This window comes from Ursus maritimus, unplaced genomic scaffold (genome assembly GCF_017311325.1).
Source record: "Ursus maritimus isolate PB19 unplaced genomic scaffold, ASM1731132v1 scaffold_27, whole genome shotgun sequence".
NCBI lineage: Eukaryota > Metazoa > Chordata > Mammalia > Carnivora > Ursidae > Ursus > Ursus maritimus.
Genome location: NW_024425230.1, coordinates 21,169,931 through 21,189,115, shown reverse-complemented (window position 1 = coordinate 21,189,115; position 19,185 = coordinate 21,169,931). Strand labels below are relative to the sequence as shown.

The following is a 19,185-nucleotide window of genomic DNA, read 5'->3' as shown; positions in this document are numbered from 1 at the left end:
AGAGAGAGAGAGAGAGAATCCTAAGCAGGCTCCACGCTCAGCACAGGGCCGGGCCAGGGCTCTATCTCATGACCCTGAGGTCATGACCTGAGCGGAAATCAAGAGTCAGACACTTAACCAACTGAGCCACTCAGGCGCCCAGATGCTATAGGACTTTTAAGACGAGAATCTGTAATGCATTTTGAATGGCTTGTGTTCCTGCCATATGGACTCCTGTTTTGCCCCAAGCTGTATCTTGTGTGAGCAGGGGTCTCAGAGGAGAGACTCACTGGGAACCGAGGATGGGCGCATAGCAGGGGGAGGAGAAGGGGCTGGAAAGTGAGCGGCAGGCTCTCAGGAGATCAGCACAGGACTCTGGCCAGAGGTACTAGAAAACAAGCCCTTCTGAACCCCGGGGACAGCAAGGAGGACTCGGAGGGGGGAGGGGTCCCACTGCCTGTGGGACAGGAGTGGAAGGAGATGGGAGGAGATTGGGCCTAGGCCACGGGAGGAAGGCCTGTCAGGCTCAGATCGTGGCAAGGGGCAACACAGGCTGCATACCCTGGTGACTTGGCCGCTGGCTGCCCTTGGTGGGCCCTGCCCACACCCCTCCCTGGGTAGACACTGCCACCTTCTGGCTCTTTGTTGACCAACTGCCCCACCCCATCCCAAGAAGAGCTTCCTCCTGACCAAGAAACAAGAGAGGCAATGAGATTTCCTTTACCTGCAAACAATCCTATTCTCCTGGGGCCCCACCCTGGTCCTCTGCAGTAGAATCTGGCTGGTCCCAACCTTTCATCTTTTGGTCTCCTCCCACTGACGGCTTAACAACAACCCTCACCGGTCTACCTCTCCACAGCCAGTTTTGCTTGTCTTCATTTTCAGTTGATTAGGGGCAGGGCCTCACTGTGGAGTGCTGCAACCACTGGACCCTGGGATCCACAGGACCCCTGGGATAGAGGCGTCCAGGTGCCTACACGGCTGAGGCCCTTCTCCATTATCTCTCAGCTTGATGGTTGGTGGGTTGTTTTTGCTGGAATCCCCAAGTACCTCCCACCTATTGTTCCCTGTTAGCCAGACCTGCTGGGATCCCTATAACCAGTTAAGCAGTTTCTCAAGTTTGTCAAGGTGCTTTTCTCCCTCCCCTTCTACAGTTAGTTCGTTGCCTCTCTCTCACCTGAACAATAAGCACTTTCCTCTGCCTGTCCGCCACCCCCTAACCTGGCCCAAAGTCCTTTGTTTTGACATCTCAAACTCAGTGCTGAAACTCAGACTCTCCACCAGCAGGCACTACCTGGAGACCCAGCTCTTCTTGACTTTCCATCTTCCCATTCTCAAGTCCCAGACAGGGAAGTGAATGTGGGCTACCACGCTGATTGGCCTGGGGAGGCCCTCAGTTTCCTCAGATTCAGAAGGAGATGAGGGGATGGGGAATGGGAAGCTGGTGTTGGGGCCCCATTCCATCCAGCCTCTCTGCTCAACCCCACAGGTCCCCATCTGCTCCCCTCTCCTTGGGCTTGAAGACCCTCTTAATCCATGTCTCCCTCCTCCCTTCTCCACACAGCAAACCTACTCATTGGGCACCTCCAGCAATACAGTTCCTCCTTCCTCCCCCCAACCCCTACCCCATGCCATATGCTTCCTGGTAGAGGTTGGGGCACCTCAGAGGTTCCCACAGAGATCAGTCTGGAGACCAGTCTTCCTTAGGCCCAGGACTTCACAGCCTGAGGAGGGAGGAGACCACAGAAAGGCACTCACCTTCCTTTCCACATCAAGTGTGCCTGTTAGATATTCTGGAAACAGGAGTGCTCATTCCTCGGGTCCCTACGGGTTGCTAAGGGCACCTTGAGATTGTCTCTATTCCATGGGTTTTGCCTGGGACTTCCGAAGCTGTCCAGAGCCATGGAGTCCAGCAACACAGATATGGATTGGCCCTTTTGTTCCCAAAGGGTTCTGTGGGGTGAACCTGAGTAATGCCGGGAGGCTCTGTAGGAAATGGGAGGAATGCCCTCTCGATCTGATGACTGTCCTGACCGTCAGACCTAGAAGGACTAGGTTCTGCTGACACACACCCACCTCCACTCGCCATTCTCTTTTTGGAAGTTTGTGCAAGTCATTCCAGTTGCCACCATGATGCTCTTTTCATAGACAGCCCACTTAAAAGCCCTCAATGACTTCCCACAGATCCTGGAATAACAGTGTCCTTACCACGTCTTCAAGGCCCAGTGTGAACCCTGCCCGTTCCTCTGGACTCCCCACCTCTCCCTCTCTCCTGGCTCACTATACTCCAGGCCCACTGATCTTGGGCTGGTGGCATCCCAAGCCTGTATCGACCTCAGGGCCTTTGCACTCGCTGTTCCTTCAGCTCATAATGTCTTCACCCTTCACCCATGGCTGGCTCCTTGTCACTCAGCTTGCAGCTCAAAAGTCCACCTTCTCTGACTACTCCCGTCTAGACCACATGCTCCTTTCCCTTGGGCTCTGTCCCCTCATCTTATTTTATTTTCTGCTCCACACATATTCCTTTCTGAATGCTTAAGCTGCAGGGCTTCCTCCGAGGGTCAGTACCTAATTTTGTATTCTTTTCTTAAAAGGATCCCCCTTCCTGACTGACCCAACTGTGCAAGCTTAAGGTCTCACAGAATCTGAATCCATTTGTAGCCAGAGCAAAGGACCAGGCTGCGCTGGGGACGTCCTGTGCCTGTCTCTGGCAGGGAGACAAACTCAGCATTCCCTCTGCCAGGCTATTTTGACAGGCCCTTGGCCTCCCCATCTCCTCAGGCCTGGGTGCCAAGAGTAAGCCTTGCCCAGAAATCTTGGTAACTGTCCTGCTTACTGGGCCCTGGATTCAACAGGGGGTCGGACAGAGCTGCTGTTCGTCCTTCTCTTCCTGGATAACCCCTGCCTTGACACCCAAAGAGACATAAACATTCTCAGTCAGCAGCCCTACAGCGCCAGACTGCTCAGCAGGGTGACAGAAAACAGACTTTTATGGAATCTTTCATGACTTCCCTTCCCAAACTTTTCTGCAAAGCTAAACCTTCAGTCTGCCACCTACCCCACCTCTAACCAGCTTGGGCAAATATTTAGCAGAACACAGGATTAACCCTCCCACTGCCTTGCCCTTGGCAGACCTGGCTAGTTGATCACAGAGCTCTTTCCAGATGGGCTCCAGTGGCTTTCCAGCCACTATCCATAGATCAGGGAGGAAACCGATTTGCCTCTTCATGAAAGTCAGGTCTAAATTATCAAAGAGGGGGGTGCCTGGGTGGCTCAGTCAGTTAAGCATCAGCCTTTGGCTCAGGTCATGATTTCGGGGTCCTGGGATCGAGCCCTGCGTGGGGTTCCACGCTCAGTGGGGAGTCTGCTCCTTCCTCTCCCTCTGCCCATCCCCCCATTCGTGCTCCCTCTCTCAAATAAATAAATAAATAAATAAATAAAATCTTTAAAAAAAGATTATTGAAGAGGTAAATCTGTTTCAGAGGAAAAGGGCCAGCGCTTGCAATGAGTTCTTCCATGTAGGCTGAGCCCAGGGAGGCCAATTCCAAGGACGTATTTTCTGTTTGATCAAGCAAGGGGAGACCTCGGGAGACCACAGCACCTGTGGCACATCCTGTGACACAGTGGAAAGTCACTGGCCCAGAGCTGGAAGTCCTGTCCTGTTCTGGGCAGAACGACTCACTTCCTCATTCTGCAGATGGGGTTACAGCTTGGGCTGCTGGAGCAAATTACCGTAGACCGGGTGACTGAGAAAAACAAATATTTAATCCTGACAGTTCTGAAGTCCGGGCGCTCCAAGATCAAGGGGCTGGCTGATGCCATGTCAGGCTGCAGACCGCCAATTTCCTGGACCCTCACATGGTGGAAAGAAACCCCTCACTGCTTACTGGGTGGCCATGGTGAGCTGTCCTTAGAACCTGGAGCCAATGTCACCTCCCGGGGACGGATGAGCTTACTGACCATAGACACAACCAGCTTCCGCAAAGAAGTCCAGGTACAGGGCTGCTGGGCCATGACAGCGAGGGGACTGTCCCATGCGTGCAGTGCCTCCTACTTCAGCTGCGTCTCCCGGCAGCCTCCCACACAGCTGGTTACAAGCCTCACCACTCCCCTTGGTGCCCCCAACTGTTCGCTCCCCTCACTCTCCGCCTCCTACTTATCGGACCGATTCGAGGCCACCAGGCAGAACCCAGCGCAGCCCACTCCTCCCCAGGCCACGAGGCGGATGTCCCCCGTCTGCAGCTCAGACCCCTCAGCGCGTGGCCTCCGAGGCCACCCGTCATCACTCTCCTCTGTCACCACCGTCTTCAGCCTCACCTCTGCCAGCGCCTTTTCTTCAGCATCTAGATTTGCTAAGGATATTCCCAGTTTAAAGCACCAACAAAATAAAAGCTACACCCCAAAAGCCCTCCTTCGGTCTAGCATGTGCCTCCTGCGTTCTTGCCGGAAGACAGGTCTACACTGTGGACCCCACTCAGCTAGCTCCTCGCTTTCTTCAACCCACTGTTGTCGGGTTCTTCCTTGTCCTGCTCCAGCTTCCTCATCCTCTGGTAAAGAAATAGAGAAAAGGCCCCTCCTGCCAAGACCACCGATGGGCTCCGGATCACCCGGTCCAGGGGACAACTTTGGTGTCCGTTTATTCATGCACTTGGTAGCTTCCCCACTGCAGCTTGCAAAGGGCAGCTTGCACTTTCTGTGACAGCCCGCCTGGGTCCTCTCTTCCTCGGGGGCCCTTAAGCGCTGGTGTCGCCCCGGGTCTCATCAATGATCTCTCCCCTGCCCCATTCCACAGCACACCCTCTCCTGAGCAATCTTCTCAGACCCACGGCTTTTACTACTACTGTCTCTATGCCCGAGAACACTTAGTAGGAAGCGAAGTGTTAAAGAACATAAAATAACCGTGCGTGAACCGAGGAGGGCACCCCAGGAAGAAGACATTCGAGGCAGAAAGGAAAAACACCGGGTCCTTCCCATACCACCGTGGGCAAGTTTGCACACCACCCCAAGCTCTGGATTTCTCATCCACAGGACTTGGGACAAGAATAGTACCTACTTCATAGGGTTGCTATGAGGCTTAAGTGGGATAATTCTAGAGCAAGCTGCCAGAGCTTGTAGTTGTCAACATTGCAACTGTCTCTGTGACTTGCAGGGGTAGAGACACAAGGGAGAGAAGAGAAGTCAAATGAGAAACGGTAGTCTGGGTCCAGCTTTGGAAACATACGAGCACAGTGGACTGGTGAGGTCCATTCGTCAAGGGCATGCCTAACCCATGAACACAGATGTCATGGGGCTGAGGGCCAAGCAGCAGGCTGCCACTCTCCTTCTGGCCATCTGGATGACCTTGTGAGCACCTGACATGGGTTCAGCGAGTGGCTGGCCACGGTGCCCTGTGTGCACGTCCCAGGCATTCCCCAGATAGTCTGTCCTGAAGTGTGTGTGTGTGGGGGGGGGTGCTGCTGGTGGCTTGGGAAGATAAATAGCCTAGAGCCAGGAAAGGAAAAGGTCACCTTCTGGGCTGTGTCGTGCGGAAGGGAACACAGTTCCCAGGGAAACGAGCACTGGTCCTTAAGAAGTACATCAAGCCTGTCCTTAGCATTTGTCCTGGTGCCAGGTCCTGAACTAAACATGAATGTTATGTGTCCATGATTACGGGCTCCAAATGAGGACCTGAGGACTAACTCACAGTGGTGGCTAGAGCCAGTTTACACAGGTTCACGAGAGTCAATTATTACATTTTCAGAAATTTTGCAAGCCAGCTGTTAAACACAGCCATCATTAAAAATTAAGTTATAGAGGGGCGCCTGGCTGGCTCAGTCAGAGGAGCGCGCGACTCTGGATCTTGGGGTCGTGAGTTCGAGCCCCACGTTGGGTGTAGGGATTACTTAAATAAATAAACTAGGGGTGCCTGGGTGGCACAGCGGTTAAGCGTCTGCCTTTGGCTCAGGGCGTGATCCCGGTGTTCTGGGATCGAGCCCCACATCAGGCTCCTCCGCTATGAGCCTGCTTCTTCCTCTCCCACTCCCCCTGCTTGTGTTCCCTCTCTCGCTGGCTGTCTCTATCTCTGTCAAATAAATAAATAAAATCTTTAAAATAAATAAATAAATAAATAAATAAATAAACTAAAAAAAATTAAGTTATACAAACCTATAATTAAATAAATCATATTTAAAAACTCAAAACTTATCACTTCTTATTTAATTTACTTTATTTTACTCGTCTCTCTTCCCTTGAGGATACTTAACACCTATTGTCTCCATGTGATAGAAACACTATATAACTCTGTTCCGTGATGTTATGTGGGTAGTTTGAAATTGGCGGGGGCTGAAGTCTTTACGTCAGGGAATCAGCGCGCACATACACACGCTCACACGTTCCCCAATAACAACTACCAGCACCTCACGCGACAAACTCATGGCCCGAATGTGGTCTTTGGCCACGTCTCATCAGTTCCAGTAATCCCCATCTGCCCCAGATAAACAAGCACTCCAGCCTTTTGGGTTTCCCCACTCCACTCGGATCCAGAGTCCGATGCCTCCAACGGACAGCTCTCCCCCGTCCATACCACCGGGGGTGAGAACACTGGTGGCCACTGTGGATCTCGACACTTGCGTCCTCCCTTGGCCGGGCGCTCCTTTGACTTTGATAGCATGACCGGAGGTGGGGACTGAAAGCTGACTCTGCCCATTTTACAGATGCTAGAGTGAGCCGCTCTCCCCTGAGGCGGTCAGCTAAGAGCGGTAGAATCCTCTCAGAACCACGAGCTCTACAGATAAAGAATAATCCCATGATCGATAAGGGAATGTGATTGGTGGCTCGGTCGCTATTCCTTCAGGCGCCCAAGGCTGCCTTTGGTTTCCAGCTATCTCAGGGCATTCGTTTTGATGTAGTTTTCACTGTCCTTGCTCACATCCCATAAAACTGTGAACTGCAGCGTGAGGCCAATCCCAGGTCTTCTGGAGACTTTCATGAGTAAATGAGACTGTTCTAGAGTTAATGATCCACAGTCTCAGTGGATACGGTGCTTCTAAGTCAATCAATTATTAATTAGGAATTGAGGAACTACATAACCAAGGAAGTTCAGGATCTGGACACCTCCCACGAAAGCTAAAACCTGGAGTATTTCATTTATTTTATTATTTTTTAAAAAGATTTTACTTATTTCTTTGAGAGAGAGCGAGAGCACAAGCACGAGCAGGGGGGAGGGGCAGAGGGGGAAGCAAACTCCCTGCTGAGCAGGGAGCCTGATATAGGACTTGATCCCAGGACTCTGGGACCACAACCTAAGCTGAAGGCAAACACTTCACCGACTGAGCCACCCAGGCACCCTAGAACCCAGAGTATTTAAATAACTGGTTGAAAGTTACACAGTTTGGAAGAGATTAGGACAGGATATTCACCAGCCTTGTCTGAGTCCAGAGCCCCTGTGCCAGGGAGAGGCATGTGAGGAATATTTGACAGCTATTTAAAAAGTCTCCTGGGGTGCCTGGGTGGCGCAGTCGTTAAGCGTCTGCCTTTGACTCAGGTCATGATCCCAGGGTCCTGGGATCCAGCCCCTGCTCAGCAGGAAGCCTGCTTCTCCCTCTCCCACTCCCCCTGCTTTGTTCCCTCTCTCGCTGTTTCTCTCTGTCAAATAAATAAATAAAATCTTTAAAAAAAAAAAAGACATATTAAGAGGGGTGCCTGGGGTACCTGGGTGGCTCAGTTGGCTAAGTGTCTGCCTTCGGCTCACGTCATGATACTAGCGTCCCAGGATCAAGCCTCACATCAGGCTCCCTGCTCTGTAGGTTGTCTGCTTCTTGCTCTCCCTCTGCTGCTCCCCCACCCTGCTCCTTCTCTCTCTCTCTCATTCTCTCTCTCAAATAAATAAATACAATCTTTAAAAAAGAAGAAGAGGGGCGCCTGGGTGGCTCAGTCAGTTAAGCATCTGCCTTTGACTCAGGTCACGGTCCCAGGGTCCTGGGATTGAGCCCCGATTCGGGCTCCCTACTCAGCGGGGAGTCTGCTTCTCCCTCTCCCTTTCCCTGTCCCCCCCCCAATCCCCACTCATGCTCTTTCTTTCTCTCTCAAATATATAAATAAAATCTTAAAAAAAAAAAAAGGACATATTAAGAGAATGAGAAGATAAGCCACTGAAAGGGAGAAAACTTTTACAGTGTATGTGTCCCAAAAGGGGACTTATATCAGAATGTGTATCAAACTCCCACAAATCAGAAACAGGCAGAATCCAGTGGAAAAAAGAAAATAAGCACAAGACTTAAACAGGCACTTCATAAGAGAAAATAAATAAATATTAAACACTCAGTCTCATCCGTTTCTAGGCAAATACAATCTAAAAACGGTGTGAGGGGCGCCTGGGTGGCTCAGTTGGTTAAACAACCAACTCTTAATTTCAGCTCAGGTCATGTTCTCAGGATCATGGGAACGAGCCCAGCAGGGAGTCTGCTTGGGATTCTCTCTCTCCGTCTCCCTCTGCCCCTCACCCCGCTCACACTCTCGCTCGCTCTCAAATAAATAAATAAATAAATCTTTAAAAAATAAAAAATAAAGCTGCCATGAGATACCTCTATACACTCAGGAGCATGACCCAAACCCAGAAGAACGACAACGCCAAGTGTCAGCAACGATGTGGATAAACTGAAACTCCCATGCATTGCTGGTAGAAAATAACTGAGACAATCACTTGGAAAAACCATTTGGCAGTGTCTATGAAAGCTGAATGCTTATGCAGTAACCTACAAGCCGCTAACTCACTTTTGAGTGTCATCCAACGGAATTTCCTACATACGTGCAGCAAAAGACAAGCGCTAGAACATTCACACAAGCCTCATTAATAAGAGCCCCAACCCAGAAAAAACAAACAAATGTCCATCAATAGTAGAATGGATACATAAATTGTGGCAGATTCATAAAATGGGATTTTATATAGCAACAGCATTAAATTACAGCATGTTATGCAAAAGCATGGATGAATTTCACAAATGGAATGTTGAGAAGGAAGACACAACGGAGAACATGCTGTCTGATTCCATTTACACCCAAAATGAAAATAGACAAAACCATTTTAGTAGAACTCAGGATAGCAGTTATTTTGTGCAGCGGCGGGGGGGCGGGGGAGGGGAGCTGGGGGAAAAAGTGCCTAGGATGTGAGCTGAGGAGCGTTTCTGGTGTGCTAGTGAGGGTCTGTTTCCTGAGCTGGGCAGCGATGGGGTGAACATTCATAAACTGTGTACACGTACTTTTCTGTATATGTGTATACATATATTATGCTCCAGGAAAAAGTTTAAAAAAAAAAAAACAACAAAGGAGGGAGGACAAAGTTGGAGGACTTGAGACAGAGGATGTTAATGACTCACAGACCTTTGCTGAAAGACCCCAACCCCTTCGGTTAGGAAGTGGGAGTGGGATACGAGATGCCAAACTGAGCTAAGAAACGGGCAAACGTGCTGATGAATCTATTTGAAAAACGGGGGTGCTCAGAAAACCCACTGGAACTAGAATACTATGGGATAAGAACGTGAAATATAGAAGAGGAGAAATTGGACAGGAATCTTCTATGTTTTTCACATTTCTAAGAACGATAAGGAAAATGATGAGTTTTATACTTCATAAAGTCACGTTAAGAATTTAATTTCTAGTGGCACCTGGGTGGCTCAGTCGGTTAAGCGTCTGTCTTCGGCTCAGGTCATGATTCCAGGGTCCTGGGATCAAGGCCCGTGTTGGGCTCTTTGTTCGGCGGGGAGCCGACTTCTCCCTCTCCCTCTGCCGCTTCCCCTGCTTGTGTTCTCTCTCTCTCTCTCTCTGTCAAATAAAGAAATACGATATTTAAAAAAAATAAGAACTTAATTTCTAAATGAGTAGAAAAAGATGTATAACTTCTAAACCAGTAAACAGGGTGGGGGAACATAAAGAAATCTTGATTGACCCAACAGAAAACTAAAAAGAATGTGGGGAAAAAAGCAAACGAAAAGCGTGGCAAGCAGAAAATACAAAACAAAGTGATAGAAATAAGTAAAAAATCTTCAGTAATCTCTATAAATGTGAATAGTTTAAATGTGTCTTTTCTAAGACATGGATTTTCAAGTATGTTACAAAAGTAAAATTCAGTTGCATGTGGCTACATGTAGAACCTGGGACAGAAAAGATGAGTGTAAAAAGCATGAACAAATATGTATTAGACAAATGCCAACCAAAGTAAAGCTGGGTGTGGCCATATTATATAACATAACATAATATAAACCTTAAAGCAAAAAGCAATTATTAGGTATAAGGATGATTATTTTTTTATAAGATTTTATTTATTTATTTGACACAGAGAGAGAGAGGATGATTGCTATTTAATGATAAAAAGAATAAATCACTAGAAAATTAGAACAGGCATGAACTTACACTTAACATAGCTTCAAAGTATATACATCACCATGGATGGAATGTGAAGAGAAGACAACATCTACCACCACAAGGAGAGACCTTAACACTTCTCTCAGAAGCTGATAGATTCAACTTATAAAAATGTGTAGGAATCTAAGTTTGAGAAGCATGTTCTCAAGGCTAGACGTAGAACTCTCTAACCTTACAATCAGGGGCCGTATTTTTTGTTTTCAAGAACATGTGGAACGTACAACTGTGGCCCCATATTGGACCACAAAGGAAGAGTCAGTAAGTGCCAAAGAAGACGTAGCATTAGACCTAGTGCAAAAAAATATAAAATCACAATCAAGGGGTGCCTGGCTGGCTCAGTTGGTAGAGCACGCAATTTTTTTTTTTTTAAGATTTTTATTTATTTTATTTTATTTTATTTTTTTTTAAGATTTTATTTATTTATTCGACAGGATAGAGACTGCCAGCGAGAGAGGGAACACAAGCAGGGGGAGTGGGAGAGGAAGAAGCAGGCTCATAGCAGAGAAGCCTGATGTGGGGCTCGATCCCAGAACGCCGGGATCACGCCCTGAGCCGAAGGCAGACGCTTAACCGCTGTGCCACCCAGGCGCCCCAAGATTTTTATTTTTAAGCAATCTGTACATCCAACTTGGCGCTCGAACCCACAGCCCCAAAGTGAAGAGTTGTACGTTCCACCCACTGAGCCAGCCAGGCGCCCCAAGCATGTGACTCTGGGTATTGGGGTTGTAAGGTCGAACCCTAGCCTCCATGCTGGGTGTAGAGATTAGTTAAAAATAAAATCATGGGACACTTGGGTGGCTCCCTTCCCCCCATTGTGCCCTCTCTCTCTCTTACTCTCTCTCAAATAAATAAATAAAATCTTTTTTTAAAAATAAAACAAAATCACGATCAAGAAGAAAGTCCCCAAATATAGTCATAACTAAGGACACATAGGGTATCTGGCTGGCTCAATTAGTAGAGCATAGGACTCTTTTTTTGTGTTTTTAATTTTATTTATTTATTTGACACAGAGAGACAGAGAGAGCGAGAGAGCACAAGCAAGCAGAGCGACAGGCAGAGGGAGAAGGAGAAGCAGGCTCCCTGCAGAAAGCCTGACCTGGGGCTCAATCCCAACACCCTGGGATCTTGGGGTCATGAGTTCGAGCCCACGTTGGGTGTAGAGATTACTTAAAAAACAAACAAAATATTTTTGAAAATAAAATAAAATAGGACACACAGAGATCAGGGGCTTCCTAATGTGATACAAGGGGAATGACACAATGTAAAATTCCTGTTAAAGATGTTTAACGTGAATCCAATGATAAGAAAACCATCAGACAAAAGAAACAAAGCAGCTGTTAGGCTCTTCTGCACAACAGTTGACCTGGCTTTTTCAAAAATAGCAATATAAATACCTCCCATCCACCCACAAAAGAACAGGGTATTGCTTTAGATTAAAGAAAGTTAATGAGGCATGACAGCCACATGCAACGCATGATTCTTACTAGATTCTGGAGCCCCGAGGGCCCCCCAAATGTAAAGAAATTATTGGGACAACTTGGGACAATTAATATGGACCATCTATGATATAGTATTATTGCATGAATATTAAATTTCTTGTGTGTGTGATAATGTGGCCCTATTTTTGTTGAGTTGCTAGGACTTTCCTCTAACAGAATTCTCGAACCTTTTGATTTTAGGACCCCTGTACATTCTAGAAGTTGTTGAGGACTCCAAAAAGCTTTTGTTTATATGGGTTCTATAAAACCACACTGGCTGAATTAAAAAGTTAAAGCAGAAATTTTTTTTTGGGGGGGGGGGCGCCTGGGTGGCTCAGTCGGTTAAGCGTCTGCCTTCAGCTCGGGTTGTGATCTCAGGGTCCCGATATGGAGTCCCAGGTCAGGCTCCCTGTTCAGCGAGGAGTCTGCTTCTCCCTCTCCCTCCACTCCTTCCCCCTGCTCACGCTCTTTCTCTCTCTCAAATAAATAAAATCGTTAAAAAAAGAAAAATTTTTAAAAGTTTACTTTACTTAATTTCATTTATTTATTTATTTATTTGACAGAGAAAGAGCACAAGCAGGGGGAGCTGGAGAGGGAGAAGCAGGCTCCCTGTGGGGAGCCTGACGTGGGCCTGGATCCTAGGACCCTGGGATACTGACCTGAGCCGAAGGCAGATGCTTCACTGACTAAGCCACCCAGGTGCCCCTAAAAGTTTATTTATTCATTTAAAAATAACTACATTTCCGGGGCGCTTGGGTGGCTCAGTCGGTTAAGCATCTGAGTCTTGACTTCAGCTCAGGTCATGATCTCAGGTCATGGAATCGAGCTCTGCGTGGGACTCCACTCAGTGGGAAGTGTACTTAAGGAGTGTCTCTCTCTCTCCCTCTGCCCATCCCTCTGCTCTCTCTCTCTCTCTCAAAGAAATAAAATAAATCTTTAACAACAACAAGAAAACTACAGCTGGGGCACCTGGTTGGCTCAGTGGGAAGAGCGCTACTTTTGATCTCAGGGTTGTTAAGTTTGAGCCCCACGTTGAGTGTAGAGATTACTTAAAATAATCTTAAAAAAAAAAAGTTTCCCAAAAAAACAAACAAAACAAAAACCTTAGTCGGGAGAGTTGTTTGTTTATATTTTTGCAAATCCCTTCCTATCTGACTCGGTGGAAATACCTGGTTCTCGTACGTGCTTCTGCGTTCCGTCTGTTGCTGCGGGCTCTTTCGGTTGAGGTGTATGAAGGAGATCCAGCTTCACACAGATTTCTATTCGGAAAAAGAAGAGGGAGTTTTTTGGTTTTTTTTTTTTCTTTCAGATTTATTTATTTATTTGAGAGGCAGGGGAAGGGGCGGAGGGAGAGGGAAAAGCCTCAGGTGGACTCCCTGCTGAGAAGGGAGGCGGACCTGGGGCTCGATCTCACCATCCTGAGATCACGACCCTGAGACAAAACCAAGACCCAGGCGCCCCCATCTACCATTTAATTCTTAAAGATCCACGATACCAAAAGCATTTAACGGAGTAGAAGAAAAGTTTTTTTACATGTATGATTTAACTTAAACTGTTCACAGGTATTCTCTCCCACGGTAGTTCAGCATGAATTTTAAAAGATTAAGAGATGAGACAAACAAGCCCACGGGCACACACGGTCAGAGGACCCGGCGTGCGGTCTGTGGCGCCCGATGTTTCACTGTATCAAGACGGGGACCAGACACCGGTGGCCTTTTTTCTTTCCTCCCTCCCTCCCTCCCTTCCTTCCTTTCTTCCTTCCTTCCTTCTTTTCTTTCTTTTCTTCCTTACTTACTTTTTTAATTAAGGCTGTTACTTGATTTTGGGTTTTTTTGTGTTTTTTTTAAAAAGATTTTATTTTTTTCATTTGAGAGAGAGCAAGAGAGCTCAAGCAGGGGGAGAGGCAGAGGGAGAAGCAGTCTCCCTGCTGAGCTGGAAGCCCAGCATGGGACTCGATCCCAGGACCCTGGGATCATGACCTGAGCTGAAGGCAGACACTTAACCATCTGAGCCACCCAGACACCCCACTTACTTGATCTTGAACAAGAAAGTGGCGAGTGGCGTAAAGAACTGAGAGTGTGCTTCTGTTATGAGACTTCTTCCCCTTACCACTCCACACTTCAAGGTCAAGGTACAATTTGGGGAGAAAATAGTGTGCTATATCTAGTTAGTTGTGTTATCTACTAGTACACCTTTCTAGTTTGTTTTCCCCACACTGAGCAATTCTCCAATCCTTTGCAGGACTGAACGTCCTACAATGTAACTTAATTCTGACACCATCTACCCGGAGACAGCGTCAGATCCCACAGGATAGGGGCTCACTCCCACCAGACTGATGCCAGTTGCAGATCTGGGAAGCTTGAACTTCTGATCAACGAGCTCTAAATGGGGGATTCCTATGACCCTCTCCTCTGGTCCCATAATTTGCTGGAATAGCCCACAAAACTGAGGGAAATGTTGGTTTACATTGACCCACTTATTATAAAGGGTTTAAAAAGGATTTAGATGGACAGTCAGATGAATAGGTACTTAGAGTGAGGGCCAGAGGGTCCTGAGCAAAGGAGCTTCTGTCCCTCCTTATGAATAACAAAGGACACTCCTGTCACTCAGGGAATTCCCAGGGGTTTAGGAGCTCTGTGCCTGGGACTGGAGACAAAAAGAATCATGCCCAGATAGAAAATCTAAGAAGTTACACTTTAGGAGATAAGACTTTCATTTGAGTTGAAGTCGAATGCCTGTCTAAACCACTGATCTTGATTGAGTTAGAGAAAATGATGCGTGATTTGTCCAGATGTGCACATTGCTTCCATGTAAAAAATCAGCTTTCTAGCTCCTTTTATTAAAACATATTCTGATCAAATAATCTTACGCAAGAAAGATAGCCTAGCTTCAAGACTGCAATGTAAAAACAGAGAGCAAACGATTGATTTTCTGCTCAGTTATCAGGTTTAGGATCTTTACAAGAAGTGTGTTAGCTCCCAGGAGCAAAGCTATGGGGCTGGGCCAAAAATTTCTTGTATTGTCCTTGAGCATGAAAAATGGTCAGCTGGCCGGTTGTACGCGGTTCACGCTGGTCCTCCCACAAACGGCCCCGTGACTGTCACGGGGTTGTGTTCACCCAGTGTGAAGCACAAGTTCTAATGTCGCCCTTTTCCATGAAAATCTGGATCTGCTAGTCCTCTTTGTTGCTCACATCAAAGTATCCACTGCCTGCCGAGGGGCAGCAAGTCTTACGTCCAAGCAGGTGCTCCTCACCAGATGCCTCTATCTTTTCTTCCTTTCTTCCAATGTATCTTTGCATGTGGTTATTATGCCCACCAGGAGTAGTTTCTTTTTCTGGAGAATTCTAATTCTGGACCATGCTCCCATTTGTCAGCTTTTCGGTAAAGGACGGCTGCTCCGGGCTGACCAGGTAGCCAGGCTCTTGGGTTGTAGGGCTACCTTGGGGAGTCCTGGGACTCATCCCTGTGCCAGGCCTGACCACAGTACTTCCCCGGGGGGTGCATCGGGGCATGGTGGACACCACAAACACCAGGGTCACTCCAACTTGCATGGGTCGATCTGGACCAAGGCCCAGGAAGCTTTTCTGCTCCAGGTGTCTCGGTGCTTCACTGCCCAGCCTCAGTTTCCTGTGTTTCCTGGTCACTGAGACTGGGTGAGACCCCATGGCGGGGGTAGGGGGGTTATTCTTTAACCATAACAAGATGTACAGGGGCTGCCTGGCTGGCTCAGTCAGTAGAGCGAGTGACTCCTGGTCTCCACATCGTGAGTTCAAGCCCTACCTTGGGTCTGGAGCTTACCTTAAAATAAAATCTTTAAGAAAAAATGTACAACTGCTTGTTTTTTAAAGGTTCATTGTAATGTGGAATCCAGAACAACATCAATGTGCCTTTCCCACTCTGTGACATTCACGTCTATTACATTCAAGTTCTTTCTCGACTAGATTTTTTACCCATGCATAACGTTTTAACATCATGTATTGGTCACCTGGAAAATACTGGGTCACTGAGTTATGCAGATGTTCTAAAAATTGACACATTTCATTACACCATATGAAAAAAAAAATCACACTTGGTGATGCCACCAATCTCATTAGAAACATCTTCAAGAACCGGGAAGCTCTCAAGCTCAGGTCGTAAATACAAGTTTTACAAAATTTCAGTATTCCTTTGAAAGTTCACGTTTTATCATGGGCAACAAATACTGTCAGTTATTTCCTTGAAGTGACTGGCTCATTTCATTCTTTCTTGAGAAAATATCTGTCAAATATTCAAGTCTGAGTAACTATGGTTTCCCTATCTGCTGTTCTTTCCAGTTAAAATAGTGTTTTATGAAAAAAGCAGCTGCTTCATCTCGAAAACTCAAATAAACCTAAGGGCTTTTCCAGAAGACAACGGCGTACCTGGGTCTGCTCAACAAGTACTTTATAGGTACTTCCCACTTTTACTAGACAGGCTATTCAAAAGCGGTAAACCCGAGAGTTCATTTTTAATAACATTATTAATTTTACTGCTTTATGAGAGATACCGTCATACTTTTTCTTAAAAGCCAACGAGTGCACGTGGTGGGTAATAAAATCACCGCTCTGATGACTGGGTGCCTCCGTGTCCTGATTCGCGGCGAAGCGCCAGCAGTTTTCCCCACCTGTGCAAACAATAACACAGTCGGAAAGGCATGTGACTTCTCAGGAACTGTATGAAAACAGTTTTGCCCTCCGGGATACCCCCGCCCCTCCCCCTCCAGGGCCGCGGACCACACTTTGAAAACCGTTGCTCTAGGTGGCACCATCTTGTCCTTATCTCCACCTGACTTTACATTAAGTTCTCCTCATTCCCCTCACCCTTCTTTCCTGACCTCACTTCCTCTTCCCCTCCCCCAGCCCCTTTAACCCTTCACTTCCCCCGGGGTGAAAAAGAAGCGAGGGGAAAAGCCTCCCCGTGAAGGAAGCCGCTGGAGTGACTTGTGCTAAGTTACGGGGGCGATTTGTTTTAAAAAATAAAAAATCTACATCTTGATTGTTCTTTTTCTGCTTTTAAAAGTAATAGATGCTTGTCACATAATATTCAAACCACACAGAATTGTATATAGTAGAAATTGAGAGTCTCCCCTCAGCCCCCCTCCCCCATGCTCTCTCTGGTTTATGTGCCTTCAATTTTTCGCATATATGTGTTTTTCGTATATATGTATGCAACTTTCTATTTTCACTTAACGTACCACATTACAATATTCCGCCTCAGCAAATACAGATCTACCTCATTCTTAATATAACTGACAATGGACATTTAGTCATTCCTAATTTTTCCCTGTTATAAACAGTGCCGCAGCGAACACCTTGGTCTTTTATGTCTCTAACCAATCTGGGGAGTATTTCCATGCTGTCAGTCCTTCAAAGTGGAATTTCTGGATGAAAGGGTATGTGCATTTTATAAAAGGATGGATGCTACCCAATTACCCTCCAAAGAGATGATACCAGCTAAGACTCCCTCCAACCACATCCACTGTATTTTGAAATCACCTCTTTACACATCCATCTCCCTGACCCCCCCCCCCCCCCGTGGCTTGAGGTCCCCTTGGGAATGGAGTGTGTCCTCTTGTCCATCCCTGGGACACAACTGTTACATGACAGGAGCTCATTCATGTGAATGAATGGGTAATATTACCAATAGCACTGTTAAGAAAGAAACAGGCCCAAAATGGAGTTATTTGTGCTAAGCCCAGTGTCAGCAAACCAATACTTGATACCTAACCCAATGGCAATTTTAGCCCCTCCCAGGAATCTGGGAGTCAATCTGGAATTACCTGGTCAGCACTAGGGAGGTGATCTGCCTGATAGATCCCTTCCGTCCTCCATAGGACGGTGATTTTGTCTGGAAACAATCTACTCTTTGCTAGAAACTTCCTTTTCCTGCCCTCTTCTGCCTATAAAAGTCTTTCATTTTGTACAACTATTCGTAGCTCCTATCTACCTGCTAGATGGGATGGTGCCCGGTTCATGAATTATTGAATAAAGCCAATAAGATCTTTAAATTTTACTCCGTTGAATTTTAACACCGCCAACAGGTTTCCATTAGGTGTGTCAGGCACCATTCTAAGCATCTTGTCTGCCCAAAATTCTTTAATCGAATAACTTCTAGGAGTATGTGTTGTTATAACCCTCATTTACAGACGAAGAAACTGAGGCTGGGAAGTTAAGTGACTTGCCCAGGCAATGAGACAGTAATGACTAATAACTTCAGCAAACAAGCAGAAACCTTAATGCTCGAGGAATCTGCTGCCCGCAGGGTAATGACGCCCCTGGTTCTTTTTTAATGCCTTTTCAGTCATTTCCCTTGCTCCAGCTTCTGGATCTCCTACTTTATTAGGGATTTTTAGGATTCACTTAGGCAACCGGAGAGAACATTTCATAAATAGTATCCTAAAATCTTCCAAGTTCAGGGGTGCCTGGGTGGCTCAGTCGGTTAAGTGCCTGCCTTTGGCTCAGATCGTGATCCCTGAGTCCCAGGATCTAGTCCCAGGATCAAGTCCCGCTTCCCGCTTCCCACTTCTGGGATCCCTGCTCAGCAGGGAGTCTGCTTCTCCCTCTCCCACTCCCCCTGCTTGTGCTCTCTCTCTCTCTCTGTCAAATAAATAAATAAATCTTAAAAAAAAAAAAATCTTCCAAGTTAGTTTCTGGACCCCGCCTGTTATTGTCCATAGATTTCTTTGACAAAGTTAAAATCAGAGTAGTATATGGTGCTCTTTTATGGGGGGGGGGGCTGGAGAGTTGTTTACCTTGCATGGTAACTTAGGTATACACGAATGCTGTGTGCTCCTCACCCCCAGTGCAGGCTTGAGAAGGTGGGCTTGACCACTGGGGGGGTGGGGGGTGGGAAGAGTCCACTTGATGGAAGGAAGGGGCCGTGCAAAGGCTCAGAGTCAGGGACTATTCAGGGGAATGGCTAAATATAGAATTCTTGGGGAGAGGAAATAGTAGAAGAGAAGGATGGTGAGGGAGATGAAGGCCGGGAAATGTTACTAGTGTTCAGACTTGACTGTGTGGGGCCTGGAGAGCTACTGCGGAGAGCTGGCTAGGGAGTGACTGCTCAGGGCTGTGCAGCAGGGCTGCGGCAGTGAGAGTGGGAAGGGGAGGGAACAGACTGCTGGCAGGGACATAAGTTTAGAAATGACCATAAATAGCTCTGCTATCAACACCCCCCCACCCCCACATACCCTACCTTCTTCTCCTCTTTTCTGATTTCTAATAATGGCATGACTATTCTTCTAGCCCCAGGGATGGAAGTCTGAGTCACTCTGACTCCTCCCCCTGCCCGAGTCCAGCCAGCGGCGATTC

General features: G+C 47.2%; 1 long non-coding RNA gene across 2 annotated transcripts in view; it reads right to left on the bottom strand.

Annotated features, from left to right (window-relative positions):
• Positions 1–9,723: 9,723 nt before the first annotated feature.
• Positions 9,724–19,185, bottom strand: part of LOC103660191 — an 11,650-nt gene continuing 2,188 nt past the window's right edge. The window contains exons 1-4 of one of the 2 annotated variants that reach the window (XR_567728.2): positions 16,614–16,688; positions 16,391–16,499; positions 13,025–13,114; positions 12,760–12,769 (exon numbers count right to left, since the gene is read on the bottom strand). This is a non-coding gene — a long non-coding RNA (uncharacterized LOC103660191). Of the gene's footprint in view, positions 9,778–12,759; positions 12,770–13,024; positions 13,115–16,390; positions 16,500–16,613; positions 16,689–19,185 lie in introns of those variants that run through there. The other variant, XR_567729.2, reaches the window with a different exon arrangement.